This window comes from Monodon monoceros, unplaced genomic scaffold (genome assembly GCF_005190385.1).
Source record: "Monodon monoceros isolate NGI ecotype Baffin Bay Population unplaced genomic scaffold, NGI_Narwhal_1 Super_Scaffold_21, whole genome shotgun sequence".
In the NCBI taxonomy this organism is placed as follows: Eukaryota; Metazoa; Chordata; class Mammalia; order Artiodactyla; family Monodontidae; genus Monodon; species Monodon monoceros.
The window spans coordinates 80,219,331-80,235,165 of record NW_021703778.1 but is presented as its reverse complement, the minus strand read 5'-3'; the positions used below and the strand labels follow the sequence as shown (position 1 = coordinate 80,235,165).

At 41.5% G+C, this 15,835-nt stretch overlaps 1 protein-coding gene across 1 annotated transcript in view; it reads left to right on the top strand.

Moving 5' to 3' along the window:
- The first annotated feature begins 10,568 nt into the window (after nt 1-10,568).
- The window catches only part of LOC114903852 (OTU domain-containing protein 7A), a 201,514-nt gene continuing 196,247 nt past the window's right edge, over nt 10,569-15,835 (top strand). Inside the window, exon 1 of the mRNA XM_029237114.1 lies at nt 10,569-10,590. The gene's annotated coding sequence lies outside the window, so the exon portion shown is untranslated. The remainder of the gene's footprint in view (nt 10,591-15,835) is intronic.

Below are 15,835 nucleotides of genomic sequence, written 5' to 3'. Positions count from 1 at the left end.
TGCGTGGTGACCTGCCTGGGGCCACCTGGAGTCTATCGGGCAGCCTCTGGGCCGCTGACAGCCTGGCTACCCTACTGGGTGACCACAGCTCCTTTTCACCTGCTGTTTGCCAGCAGTCAGGCCTGGGAGCGTGCCTGGTCTTCTTTCATCTTTAGCCCCTCTCTGTGCATATATTTTTACTTTAGAATAATGTCACCTTACAGCTGTGAGCCCCCTTCCGTCCCCGGAGTATTTTCAGAGGGCCCTCCCCATTGGTCTCTACCAGGACCCTTGGGACAGCGCAAGCCCATGGTAATAGATGAAGCAGAGTTGAAGTGGCTTCCCAGGGCCTCACCATCACGGTGTCCAAGCCAGCCACATCCTGCCTTTCAAGACAGCAATACGGGTCTAAAATGGCTATTTGATTTTAGAAACTTGTCTTCCAGGACTAAAGGGCATGCAAAGCATCAACACCCTTCCTTTTGGCTGATAGCCTTTCTCTCCCCTCACTGTGTTCTTGATCTAAACTTGCTTTTAAGTCACTGCAATGTTCTTGCATTTCTCTCTAGAGGAACTTGCATATTGAAAAGCACTTCAGACTCCCAAACCTTTACATAATTTATTACAGACATATTTTGTGCTTGCAATATCTTACGGTACAAAAAGAGAATCTCCCTTTTGTTTCCAGAAGTTGTTACAGACTTTTCCTGAATTTAAATTTCTTGAAACTTTAGCCAGGACGTGCTGCAAGTTTTGATTCCCTTAGAGAACTGGAAATCAAAGTGGGTTCCAGGAGGACTGAGGCCTCCACATTTTTTCTGTGCCTTCCTGAGTGGCAGAAGAACTGAGTGGTCAGTGTGTGAATTAAAGCCCGTTTCATAGAAATTCACTTTTCTTTTAAAGCTCTGAGGAAGGCTAAGAAATAAAGCCTGTCCCAACACATGTGGGTGAAGGTTATGTGTGGAGGAGGGCCCTGCGTTTTTACAGCAAGCGAGCCAGGCCTCCGAGGTGCACAGGCTCTGGGAGCCCAGGAGATGCTGGGAGGAACAGAGAAGCTTCATGAAGAACAGACATTCAAGCCGGGACGGGAGACCTCCCTCTCGGGGTTCTTGTGGGATTAAAAGAAATCCTGTGATGCATTCAGCCTGGTACCTTGTATGTAGTACGTGCTCAGTACATAGGAGCTGCAGTGAAAACTCATAATCGTCACCTCTGCTAGAGTTTCTATGCCATCCACTAGCATGAAGTGGATGATGAACCTGGGGGAGAAATGATTTAAAATTTATTTTATTGAAGTATAGTTGATTTACAATGCTGTGTTAATTTCTACTGTATAGCAGAGTGATTCATTTATATATATTTTTTTCTTTCAATCAATTACGGTTTATCACAGGATATTGAATATAGTTCCCTGTGCTATACAGTAGGACCTTATTGTTTATCCATTCTATGTATAATACTCAGTAGTTTGCCTTCATGATTCTGAAATATTATTGTGGGAGACTTTGTATCCCACCTGACACTTCAGACAAAGGCACCTCTCTCTGTGGAGGCTTGAGAGCAGAATTGATCAGCCCCATGTGGTCCCGCTTCTGTGGGTCCCTTTCCACCCACCTCCATGCCTGGCACAGGCTTCTGTAGGCTCCAGGACCCAGCGCCAAGGATGCCAGGGCTGTGCCCAGGCTGTCTGCTAGCGGGTCTGCCTCTGCAACTCAGTTTAGTGCCTGGTTACTTCCCCTTTCGTCTTGGGCCCAAATGTATTGAGAAACAAATTGGTCGTTTGTCCAGACCACTGGGTGTTTTACACTGACAGGTTCGTGGTCCGAAAGCAAGTCAGTAAAATTAAAATTTGGTACAACTAGCCCTCTTCTCTTTCACCTGGTCTTGACATTCCTTCTCTAGGAATCTTAGAAGTGGCTTTGTAAGATTGCTGCGAAATTTGTTGAGATTCTACTGGTTTTAAAGACTAATTACAGACTAATTGATATTGCAGTACTGTCTGTCTACTTGTCCAGGAAATATTCTCCCTTTATTGGGTGTCCATTCATGTTTTTCAGTGGAGTTCTATAGGTTTTTCAGATGATTCCTATACCTTTGTTATTAGTCTTTTTCATAAGGACCTTGTAGGACTTTTTACTCTGCATATGACTGTTTTCTTTCCCTCTCTTTTTTTTTAATTATAAACAATAGCATATGGACAAAGAAAATGCATTGAAAACTATGTGAATGGTTTAAAGAACAAAATACACAGCCATGCACCCATCACACAGGAGGAGCACGATTGTACCCCAGAATTCATGGATGTCCCCCATCCCCAACCCACAGAGGTCACCCCTGTCCTAAATCACCTATGTTTACACAGATCTCCCTCAACTTATGATGTGGTTACATCCCAATAAACCCATTGTAAATGGAAAATATCCCGAGTCAAAAATGCATGTAAGGGGCTTCCCGGGTGGTGCAGTGGTTGAGAGTCCGCCTGCCGATGCAGGGGACACGGGTTCGTGCCCCGGTCCGGGAAGATCCCACATGCTGCAGAGTGGCTGGGCCTGTGAGCCATGGCCGCTGAGCCTGCGTGTCCAGAGCCTGTGCTCTGCAACGGGAGAGGGCCACAACAGTGAGAGGCCTGCGTACCGCAAAAAAAAAAAAAAATGCATGTAAGGACTTCCCTGGTGGTGCAGTGGTTAAGAATCCGCCTGCCAATACAGGGGACACGGGTTCGAGCCCTGGTCCGGGAAGATCCCACATGCTGCAGAGCAACTAAGCCCATGTGCCACAACTACTGAGCCTGTGCTCTAGAGCCCACGAGCCACAGCTACTGAGCCCATGTGCCACAACTACTGAAGCTTGCATGCCTAGAGCCCATGCTCCACAGCAAGAGAAGCCACCGCAATGAGAAGCCCATGTACTGCAATGAAGAGTAGCCCCCCCACTCGCTACAACTAGAGAAAGCCTGTGCACAGCAACAAAGACCCAAAGCAGCCAAAAATAAATAAACAAATAAATAATGCATTTAATACACCTAACCTACCAAAAATCATAGTTTAGCCCAGCTTCCTTGAAACGTACGCAAAACACTTATATTAGCCTATAGTTGGGCGAAATCCTCTAACACAAAACCTATTTTATAATAAAGGGTTGAATATCTCATGTAATCTATTGAATACTGTACTTAAGTCAAAAAAACAGAATGGCTGTCTGGGTCCAAGATGGTTGTAAGTATATCGGTTGTTTACCCTTGGGATGGGGTGGTTCACTGCCACTGCCCAGCATCTCGAGAGAGGATCGTACTGCTTATCGCTAGCCTGAGAAAAGATCAAAATTCAAGAGCTACCATATGATCCTGCAATCCCACTCCTGGGTATATATCCAGAGAAAAACGTGGTTCAAAAGGATACATGCACCCCAATGTTCATTGCAGTGCTGTTTACAATAGCCAAGACAAGGAAGCAACCTAAATGTCCATCAACAGAGGAATGGATAAAGAAGATGTGGTACATATATACAGTGGAATATTACTCAGCCATAAAAAAGAATGAAATAATGCCATTTGCAGCAACATGGATGGACCTGGAGATTATCATACTAAGTGAAGTAAGTCAGACAGAGAAAGGCAAAAATCATATGATATCGTTTATATGGGGAATCTAAAAAAAAAGATACAAACTTATTTACAAAACAGAAACAGACTCACAGACTTACAGAACGAACTTACAGTTACCCAGGGGAAAGGATGGGGGGAGGGACAGATTGAGAGTTTGGGATTGACATGTACACACTGCTATATTTAAAATGGATAACTAACAAGGACCTACTGTATAGCACAGGGGACTCTTCTCAATACTCTGTAATAACATAAATGGAAAAAGAATTTGAAAAAGAATAGATACATGTATATGTATAACTGAATCACTCTGTTGTACGCCTGAAACAACATTGTTAATCAACTATACATCAGTATAAAATAATTTTTTTAAAATTTTGAAGTACGGTTTCTACTGAATGCATATAAATGTCACACCATCTTAAAGTCGAAAAAATGTAAGTGGAACCATCATAAGTCCGGGACCGTCTAGCTTGCCTAGCTAAACAGTGCCCGGGTCTGCCTGCTATTTGCACTTTATATAAGTGGATTGTGTGCATCCTTCTGTGGCTTGCTTCTTTCCCTTAATATAGTTTATCTATCCAGCCATGTTGATGCTTGTAGCCGCCATGCACTCATTTTCCCTGAAATCCGGATTCGGCAGTTGATGAGCATCTGCTGGTTTCTGTGCTCATAGGAGCTTGTGTCTGCCCTCTGGTGCATGCGTGTGAGGATCAAAGGATGTGGGAGAGTTCCTGGGATGCAAGTGCATTACATCTAGGTCAGGACGTGCAGTTTGCGCCACAAACAATTGCACAACGTTTGCCTTTGACCAGCATCAAAAGAAAGTTACATTTTCTCCATATTATTGTCCATACATGGCGTTGTTCATTTAAAATTTTTTCCCAGTCTGGTAGGTATAAGCTATTATCTCTATGCGGTCTTATTTTTCATTTATTTTCATAAAAATTAGATTGTCAGAATTTTGTCCGTGTCTATCGCTTTTTTGTTCTTGCATTTCTGCAAAATTTCTACTTATTTCGATGGCCTATTTTTCCATTGGGTTGTTTGTCTTTTCTTATTAAATCTTAGGAATGCTTTAAATCATCTGAGTACCATTCCTTAATCAGTGATACGTTTGTTTGGTAAATATCTCCTCACAGTATGTGGTCTGTCTACTCACTTTCTTAACAGTTTTAAGACGCGAAGTTTTAACGCGAAGCAGTTAATAATTTATTTTAGCCATTTATTTTAGCCATTTTAGTCTTTTTTTTTTTTTTTTTTTTTTTTTTTTGTGCGGTACGCAGGCCTCTCACCGTCGCGGCCTCTCCCATTGCGGAGCACAGGCTCCGGACACGCAGGCTCAGCGGCCATGGCTTACGGGCCCAGCCGCTCTGCGGCATGTGGGATCTTCCCGGACCGGGGCACGAACCCGTGTCCCCTGCATCGGCAGGCGGACTCTCAACCACTGCGCCACCAGGGAAGCCCAGCCATTTTAGTCTTATTTTAAAAATTCTTCCTCTAAGTCATAAGAAATTGCCTATATTCTCTTCTAGAATTTATGTAGTTTAGCCTTAACTTAGAAATTTATTTTTGGTATGGTGGGGGTCCAATTTCATTATTTCAGTTTGCATAATAACTTGTCTTAGCATTGTATCGTGCAAAGTCTGTTCTTTTCCAACTGATCTGTAAAATCATCTGTCATGTATTAAATGTCCATATATATGTGATCCTTTTTCAGGTTTTCTATTCTGGGCTGCTTCTCTATGTGTCTATCCCTGTACCAATGACACACTGTCTTAACTTCTGTCATTTTGTGATGAGTCTGGTTACCCTGTAGGGCCTTTATCCACCTCACTCTTTTTCTTCAATGTGCATTGGACTTAGAGCTTCTAAATGCACTTTGGAATTAATTTGCAAGTCATATGCATGTGCACACCCCCCCATACCCTCCTACACACATGCCCTTTAAGATATTGAATGTAATTATATTGCACCTATAGAAGTATAATGTTTCCTAATCTATATCTCCACTTATTCAGACATACTTTATCTCCATGAGGTTTCTGTACACTTTTTGTTGCATTCAGTCCTGCATACTTTATATTGATGCTATTATAAATGGCATTTTTTGCTTGATTTTCAAATCTTTTTGGTTCATACACACAGAATTGATTTTGTGTATTAATTTTATATCTGAAAGCTTTTATTAACTCTAATGATTTATCAGCAAGATTATTTTCTATGTATAAAGTCATATTATCCACAAATAATGACAGGTTTCTCCTTTCTTTTAAATTTCTCATACCTTTTATTTTAATTAATTAACTTATTTATGTGTCCTTACTGCACTGACTAAGACTTCCAGGAGATTGGTGACCTTCAGTGGTGATAGTGTGACCTTATCTTATTCCTGATCTTAAAGGAAAGGCAGTTAGCATTATTCAACATTTCACCATTAAGTGTAATATTGTAGTCGTTTTTTGAACGATATCCTATATTAGGTTAAAGAGCTTCTTTTCTATTCCTACTTTGCTAAGAGATATTTTCTTTTATCATGAATAAATGTTGAATTATATCAGTGTATATCTTTTGAAATGGTCATCTGATTTTTCTCTTTAATTTATAATGTGGTAAATGTATAAAGTCAGACTAGCCTTACACATTGATTTTATTTTGTTGGCTATTAATATTACTTTAAGATTTACAGTTTTAATCTTAGAATAAGATAACTCACTTTGTCCTTTTATTTTTAACCTTTAGTTTTTAATAAAAATCAGTTGATTAATCTAAATAAATACTAACTTACCATTTCTTTTAACTCACCATCGCTATTGTATCTCACCTTCTCCTGTTGGATTTATTTTTCTTTTTATTTGAGTATTTTCTCTGTAAATGTTTTCAGGAGTCTGTGGACAATGAATTTCCTGAGCCTCTGTGTGTCTGCATACATACATCACCTTTTGTCCATATAGTCCTAGGTTCCAAATTTTACTCCCCTCACCCCCGTCTTAAAATATACTTCTCTTTGAATGCTGTGTGGCCAATGGAACGATCTTTAATTTGATTCTCATTCTTTTGTGTGTTTGTTTATTTTGAAACTATTTTATTGTGGGAAAATATACATAAGATAAAATGTACCATTTTAACCACTTTTAAGTGTCCATTTAGTAGTATTAAGTACATTCACATTGTTGTGCAACCATCACCACCATCCCTTCCTAGAACTTTTTCATCTTACCCCATTGAAACTCTTTATCCATTAAATCCTAACTCACAATTCCTCATCTCCCAGCCCCTGGCAACTTCCATTCTACTTTCTGCCCCTAAGAATTTAACTACTCTGGCTACTTCACATAAGTGGAGTCATACAATGTTTGTCCTTTTATTACTAGCTTATTTCACTTATAATGTCCTCAAGGTTCATACATATTGTAACAAGTGTAAGAATTTCCTTCCTTTTTAAAAAAAATTTTTATTGGAGTATAGTTGATTTCCAATGTTGTGTTAGTTTCAGGTGTACAGCAAAGTGAATCAGTTATATGTATACATGTATCCACTCATTTTTAGATTCTTTTCCCATATAGACCATTACAGAGTATTGAGTAGAGTTCCCTGTGCTATACAGTAGGTCCTTATTAGTTATCTATTTTATATATAGTAGTGTGTATATGTTAATCCCAATCTTCCAATTTATCCCTCCCCCTCCTTACCTCCTGGTAACCATAAGTTTGTTTTCTACATTTTGGAAGATCTAAATAGACATTTCTCCAAAGAATACATATAGATGGCTAAAAAGCACATGAAAAGGTGCTCAATATCACTAATGATTAGAGAAATGTAAATCAAAACTACAATGAGGTATCACCTCACACTGGTCAGAATGGCCGTCACCAAAAAATCTACAAACAATAAATGCTGGAAAGGGTGTGGAGAAAAGGGAACCCTCCTACACTGTTGGTGTGAATGTAAGCTGGTACAACCGCCATGGAGAACAATATGGAGGTTCCTTAAGAAACTAAAAATAGAACTACCATGTGATCCAGCAGTCCCACTCCTGGGTATAGATTCAGAGAAAACATAATTTGAAAAGATACGTGCACCCCAACGTTCATTGCAGCACTATTTACTTTAGCCAGGACATGGAAGCAACCTAAATGTCCATCAACAGAGGAATGGATAAAGATGTGGTTCATATATACAATGGAATATTACTCAGCCATAAAAAAAGAATGAGGGGACTTCTCTGGTGGCACAGTGGATAAGCCTCCACGCTCCTAATGCAGGGGGCCCAGCTTCAATCCCTGGTCAGGGAACTAGATCCCACATGCATGCCGTAACTAAGAGTTCACATGCCACAGCTAAAGAGCCCATGAGCCTCAACTAAGGAGCCCTGGAACCACAACTAAGGAGCCCACCTGCTGCAACTAACAGCCAGTGCATCCAAATAAATAATAAGTAAATAAATATTTTTAAAAATGTAATAATGCCATTTGCAGCAACATGGATGGAGCTAGAGATTGTCATACTGAGTGAAGTAAGTCAGACAGAGAAAGACAAATATCATATGATATCGCTTAAATGAATTTCCTTCATGGTATGGATAGACCTTATTTTGGTTATGTGTTCACTCATTGATGGGTACTTGAGTTACTTCCACCTTTTTGCTATTGTGAATAATTCTGCTATCAACAAGGCTGTACAAATATTTGTTCAAGTCTCTGCTTGAACAGATAAACCCAGAAGTAGAATTGCTATATCATATGGTAATTCTTTGTTTACGTTTTTGAGGGACCACTATATTGTTTTCTATAGAGGCTGTACCATTTTACATTCCCACCGGCAATGGAAAAGGGTTCCAATTTCCCTACATTCCTACCAACACTTGTGATTTTCTATTTGTTTGTTTTTTTAATAATCATCCTAGTGGCTATGAAGTGGTATCTCATTGTGGTTTCAGTTTGCATTTCTCTAGTGATTACTGATGTTGAGCATCTTTTCATGTGCTTATTGGCCATTTGTATATCTTCTTTGGAGAAATGGCTATTAAAGTTCTTTACCCATTTTTAAACTGGGTTGTTTGGGTTTTCTGTTGAATTGTAGGAGTTCTTTATATATTCTGGGTATTAATCACTTATCAGATATATGATTTGCAAATATTTTCTCCCATCTCATGGGTTGCCTTTTCACTCTGTTGTTGGTATCATTTGATATGAAGATTTTAATTTTGATGAGGTCCAATTTTTTTGTTGCTTGTGCTTTTGGTGACATACCCGAGATATCATTGCCAAATCCAACGTCATGAAGATTTTCCTCTATGTTTTCTTCCAAAAGTTTTATACTTTTAGGCCTTACATAAAGGTTTTTTGATCCATTTGAGGTAATTTTTATATATGGTATAAGGTAAGGGTGTAACTTCATTCTTTCATATGTGGATATCCAAGTTTTCCCAACACGGTTAATTGAAAAGACTGTCCTTTCCTCATTGAATGGTCTTGACACCCTTGTCAAAAATTACTTGACCATATATGCAAGGGTTTATTTCTGGACTCTCTATTTTATACCACTGATCTGTCTATATAGCTGTATTTATGCCCAGACCACACTGTTTTGATGATTATAGCTTCATAGTAAGTTTCAAAATCAGGAAATGCGAGACCTTCAACTTTGTTCTCCTTTATCAAGATTGTTTTGGCTACTGATTCTCATTCTTTTGCATTTAGTGTCTTCCCATGTCTGTTTAAGAATTCAGCTAGGTTTATGAAGATGTGTGATTTATCCATGTGGATGGGAAAGGTCAAAGGAGAAACCAGCTGGGGGTCTGGAGGCTCAGGACCTGCAGGGACAGGATAGGCCATCCCCAGACTCTGGGCACACCCCCTGACAGGGGCAATCCCTAGATGCAGGTGAGATCCTCAGACTTCACCCAGAACCTAGGTGTTAACATGGAGGAAAGCAAGGTCCCTGTACCCCATGTGGTATAGTCTCTGTAGGGTGCACAGAGGTGACCCAGCTCCTTCCCCTCACCTGTGCAGTCATGGTCCTCCTAGCTCACAAGCATCCTGGGGGTCTGATGCCTGAAAGAAAACCCCACATTGCAGATAAGCAAGTGGATCTCAGGCGTCAAGATGCTGTTCATAACACTTGCCCCCATCACCACTGGGGATCACCTTGCACTCACCTGGACTGAGGTATGGTCCACAGGGACCCTCCTGACTCAGGATGCTATCAATAACACTTTGACCCCACACTGGAGCCTGGTGCACCCCACCAGGAATGAGGAGTGGTCATCAGCCTGACCTCTCAAATTCCCTGAGGATCACACCACAATCCCAGCAAGGATGATGAACAGCGTCCTAACTTTGTGATTCCCCATGGACTGTGCCACCTGAGGTTCTCCTGGGATGTCAGAAGTTGGGGTTCTGTCTGTGAGCGCCTCTGTGCACCTGCCCTGGAACATCAGCATAGCCTGTGAACTTCTCATGGCTCTGACCTCACAGTCACTTCTGTGAGTTGACACCTGCCTGGGAGACTTTTCCATTTATCCTGACCTACCCCCCAATGCCTGTATTTATTTAAAAATTAAAGGGTGGGATGGTGTGTGAAGGAGGGAGATTCACTATCAAGACCATTTCAAGTTCAAATTCTATCTTGATTGTGGTGGTGGTTACACAGTTGTACACATTTTGTTAAAATACATGTATTTTATTGTATGTAAATTATTTCTCAATAAAGTTAATTAAAAATTTTTAAAAGAGCATTTCAAGTTCATACCAAATATTTTAAATCATTTTAAAATTTGAAATATACAAATTTTAAAATATTTTTTAAAATTCTTAAATTTTAAATTCTCACTTTTAATGGAATGTGAATATTCTCTTTTATTCTTGTCTTTTCCAGAGTTCTCAGGGGCTGTGATCTCATGCCATTCACTGGGGCAATAATGGGCCATTTCCAGCAGGGACGATGCTGCGTTGCCCCCGGTGCCTAACTGCCACCCACCTCCAGAGAATCTCAGTGTCTGAAAAGTAAGTCCCGTGTTCATGGGGCCCCTTGGGACCGTGCTGGGGGGCCAAGTGCAGTCAACATCTCCAACAACAGAGCTTGTAGTGGTCCTGGGAACAAATGACCTGAAAATCAGGTTTAAATCCAGGGAGGAATGATATGTTAATTTATCTACTAAAGTCCATTAAGAGGAAATTGTGAAATGAATTTCGTGTTGCATTAAGATTTGTGTTTAGAATAGTAAACATTACCCTTAAAAAGAATGTGGCTGTAGTGAATGACCAACAGGTGATTTGATTTACACTAATGCAAAATTTATTAAGCAACTTTGTTGCCATCTGTAGCTATCATGATTGATTTTTAAAATGTTACGAGTCATTTAAACAAAAGACAAAAGTCTCATCTTAACATATTAATTGCTTTTATTTTTAATGTTCTTTGTTTTTGTCCAAAAATAGAATTTTTATCTAGCTGATATCAGAGCATAGCAATTCTTTTGCCTTATGACTCTTCAAACAAATATCTTCACTTACTTTTTTGCCTACTTTTCTTTTGATAAACTTCAGATTTATAGGAAAATGGAAAAATAGTATAGTGAATACATATAATCTTCACTCAGAGTTACCAGATGTTTACCCAAATACACACGTGAACAGATACATACACACATGGAGAGATTGTAAATATGGATTTGTGTGTTATGGATGTGTGTTCAGTTTTTGTCTCTGAATCATGTGAATCATGGGAAAGTAAGTTGCAGACATCATGACATACTTTGTATATATCTCCTAAGTTCATAGATTGTCTTCTTCAAAGGTATACTATGATACCATTATCACTGTGGAAGTCAACACTGATAAAGTAACATTATCTAATATATAGTCCCAATTCAAATACCCCTGGTTGCCCAGAGTACTCTTTATAGCTGTTTTCCCTTATCTAGAATTCAATTACATGACATGCACTGAATCTGGTTATGTCTCTTTAAACCTGAACCAAAACTGTTTTTTGTGGTGCTGACTTTTTTTTTAAGAATCTAAGCCGTTTGTTTTATAGAGTATCTCACAGTTGTCTGACTGTTTCCCTCATGCTTAGCTCCAGGTAGACATCTTGTGTATTTGCCTCACATCAGTGGTCCCACCACATTATCGTGACCTGGTATTGGTAGTGAACGGTTCACCTGGCTAAGGTGACTTCTGCCAGAGCTCTCCTTTATGATGTTACCGTATTTATTCTTTTCTAATTAATAAGTAGTCTGTGGGGTGAGCTTTGAGACCATGGGAATATTCTCTTTCCCAGATAATTTTCACCCAATGGCTTTAGCATCCATTGCTGGTTGTATTATGATTTTTCAGGCCATGGGAATATTCCCTTTCCCAGATAATTTTCACCCAATCGCTCAATCAGTGCATCAGACTCTCTTTCCTGTCACATAGTCCTTCATTTTTCGCTTTTTCCACGGCTGTGAGATATCACACAAGAGAGTATCTGGGTGGTCAAGAGAAGGACTCTGAAATCAGACCATCTAAGGTGTGCCCCCTTGTCTCTGTCATACACTGACCCGATGACCTTGGGCAAAGGCTTCACCTCATAAACCCTCAGTGCCCTTGTCGTTAACTCTGGAGACAAGAGTAAGTCCTGCGAGAGGTGTCCGGCAGGTCTGGAGCCATGGTTGGTGCTCACCGGGTATTATTACAGAGGCAGGGAGGATGGCTAAGTGCCCATTGGGTACTGCACCACCCCTGAGATGGTTTGTAAGCCATGAAAGCTGATTAAGACCTTTGGCCAAAAGGCTGATGAACCTGAACAACAGAGCAGAGGATCCCCCTGGTCTGAGTGCTCATAAGTGCTCATAAATCATAAGTCCCTGCGGTTAGGAGGTTGCATAGAGAAGCAAACTCACCATGGCAGGAAGCATCCACCAGCGAACAATGTCCCAGTGAGGTGCCTCCACCACTGTTCTGGTTACTTCTCACGCTCTCCATCACACTCCCCTCCTCCCTGCGCCATGCCTGGACCTCCCTGGCCTGCTGTCTGTTTGCGTTTCAGTCACAGGTTACTAATTGGACTTCTTGTCTGAAGGTTATTAGATTTCTTTCTGTTTAGATTAAGTACCCATGGTTTTATTGAGCTCTCTGGCCATGGAATCTTCCTTGAGAATGTTTTAGAAATTTTACCAAGGAAATAGCTTAGGAATATACATGTGATTTACAAGCTACACATGGACATGGATTAGACTGGGTCTTAAGGAGGGAAAAAAAGATTGCCGTTGGAGAACACTTCTAGCTAGAGTATTTTTAGAATGCTTCCTCTGTACATTTTACTTGTCTCGTTTTCTTCCCTGCAATGCTTTTGTTTTCTTTTTTTTTTTTTTGATTAAAGTATAGTTGATTTACACTGTTTTGTTAACTACTGCTGTACAGCAAAGTGATTCAGTTATACATATATATACCTTCTTTTTTTATATTCTTTTCCATTATGGTTTGTCACAGGCTATTGAATATAGTTCCCTGTGCTATACAGTAGGGCCTTGTTGTTTACCAGTTCTCTATGTAAAAGCTTACAACTGCGAACCCCACCCTCCCCCTTGGCACCCTTCCCCACAATTCTTAAAAGCAAATGAGGGCTGCTCTGATAAAGGATGCCTGTGGCTGCATCCAGCGTGCTTCCTGCTTGTCAGGCTGAGCTTGTGGGATGTCTCTGTGGTGTCACCTCTTCTCCTGCCTCCTGGGGTGATGCCAGCCTGGCTGGCCCATGGTTAGCCAGGGCAGGCTAGGTCCTGCAGACCCGGGGGTGACACCTCTGTGTGGGGCATGGACCCCAGCCCAAAGCTCCCCTGAAGTCTCCCAACTCCTCCTTCCGTTTTCCTCCTTCTTAGCCGTTCACGAGCCGGGGACCCTCTGCCTGTCTCTGTGTCCCCTTGGGATGAGCTCCTTGGGGAAGGGACTAGGGTGCAAGTGTGACATAATACTTGATGGGATGGGTGAAGCTCAGTCGAAAATCAAATCTCTGCTTCTGCAGAAACACAGAAGAAATCACTTGGGTTTCTTTGTTTTTTTGAAATATAGTTGATTTACAACGTTGTGTTAGATTCAGGTTACAGCACAGTGATTCACTTATACATATATATATATAAATATATATATTCTTTTTTTACGTTCTCGTCCATTATAGGTTATTACAAGACATTGAATACAGTTCCCTGTGCTATACAGGAGGTCCTTTTTGGTTACTTGAGTTTCATTTGAACACATGGATAGAAATATCAGGGCTGCCTTTTTTCCATTTCCCAAAGTGCACCCTGGGGAATTTCTGCCCACTTGGAAACCTGAGTTACCTGGTTTTGTGTAAGAGGCACACTCCCAGCCAGTGTGCTTGAGGATGGCATGGAGGCGGCTTGAAGCCAAGGAGAAGCCCCTCTTGGAGAAGCCTCCTCCCAGAGCTTGGCAGGTCCTGGGCCTCGCGGGGGGCCTCCCTGGCAGCCCTGGGCCGGGACCCTGAGTCCCTCTCTTCCCACTCCCTTTTTTCCACTTCCTCGCCCCTGACAGGAGCTGCGGTGGTTGGGGTGGCAGGGGGAGTCCTCTCCTGCAGCTGCTTGCCTGAGTCCTATAGGAGCTCACGTTTTTCTGGGGCAAGTGTGAGCAGGACACTGTATTTGTCTGTGTCACACACACCCACACCTCCCCAGGAAGGACAGACCCTGCAACAGCCCCGGACTAGCTGGCATATCCGGGCCATGAGGAAGGACGGCGGAGCGGGGGGCCTGAGGTCCACTTGGGGGACCAGGCTCTGCCCACAGGTGCCAAACTGTAGGGCCGTGGGGTGGGGATGCTGTGCTCCACCCATGTGAAGCGTAAGCCTGTGGGCTCTGAGGTTCCAGGGTCTCAGGGTCAGGTGTTCACTCCCACTCTCTAGCAGGGTGGCCACAACCCCCAGGCTGCCCGGGGTTGGGGGGGGGTCAGCAGTGTCTGGGGGGGGGTTGTCCTCCCAGCAAAAAGAAAAAGAATTATTGAGATCAGTTGCCTCAAACTTGCTCTGATATTTCCTCCAAAGCTGCAATGCTTCTTATTTGGTCTTGATCCAATGCTTCGTGTTTGAGTGAAACTGGTTTCACCATTCTTTCCTCGGGGGAGTTGTACATATATATTTTCTGCTTAAAAATGCCATTTCTTTCTTAATTCAAACAGTTGATCCCATATCTTTAACTTCGTATGCATCCATTTAAGTATAGAAACAACCTTTTAAAAATTATGAGTTCTTTTTTATTTACAAAACAGAAATAGACCCACAGACATAGAAAACAAACTTACAGTTACAACCGGGGAAAGGGGGTGGGGGATAAAATCAGGAGTTTGGGATTAACATATACACACAACTGTATGTAAAATAGATGACAAGGACCTACTGTATAGCACAGGGAACATACTCAATATCTTATAATGACCTATAAGGGGAAAGAATCTGAAAAAGGATATATATATATATAACTGAATCACCGTGTAAAACAGGAATTGCTATCCTCATTTCAAAGGTGAAGCAGTGAGAGCCAGGGACGAAATTGATTGTCCCAGTTTATTTGCAGGGCTGTGTGCATTTGTATTTTAAGATAAGTGTTCGTAGTGACTAAAGATTGGAACTCAGGTATCCAAAGAACACAGTTAGTAGCTTAAACACATTCAGGTCATAAATTTGTCAGGTTAGTATAGGAAGCTGGTTGGGTTCTTAAAAATCTACCTATCTCAATGTCAGCTATTATAAAATGTTCAGAGCCATCCAGGTTGATGGATGTCTATAAATGTCTTTTTCCTTTTTATTTGTTTGTTCCTTTGTTTAGGTAAACTGGCTTGTTCTGTTTGGAGAGATAGAAACTTAGATAAGACTGAATTTTACCGGTCACTAACACGTGAATATTCAACTAATAGGAGCCTGTTAAAAAGCCCAAAAGCTGAAATTCTCCTGTGCTTGTGAAATTTAATTATGTTTTAATGGAAAAGAACTATGATATCTATTCCCTTTGTTTCACTTACTGTAAGTATGCTGGAAACTTCCAAGTGTAAATGTCCAGCTCACTGGAACTTCTATCTAAATGTCCCTTAGACCAGGGGTCCCCAGCCCCTGGGCCAGCAGACTGTTAAGCGTCCACAGCCTGTTAGGAACCGGGCCACACAGCAGGAGGAGAGCGGCGGACAAGCAAGCGAACTTCATCTGCTGCTCCCCATCGCTCCCCATCCCTCCCCATCCCTCCCCATCGCTCCCCATCCCTCCCCA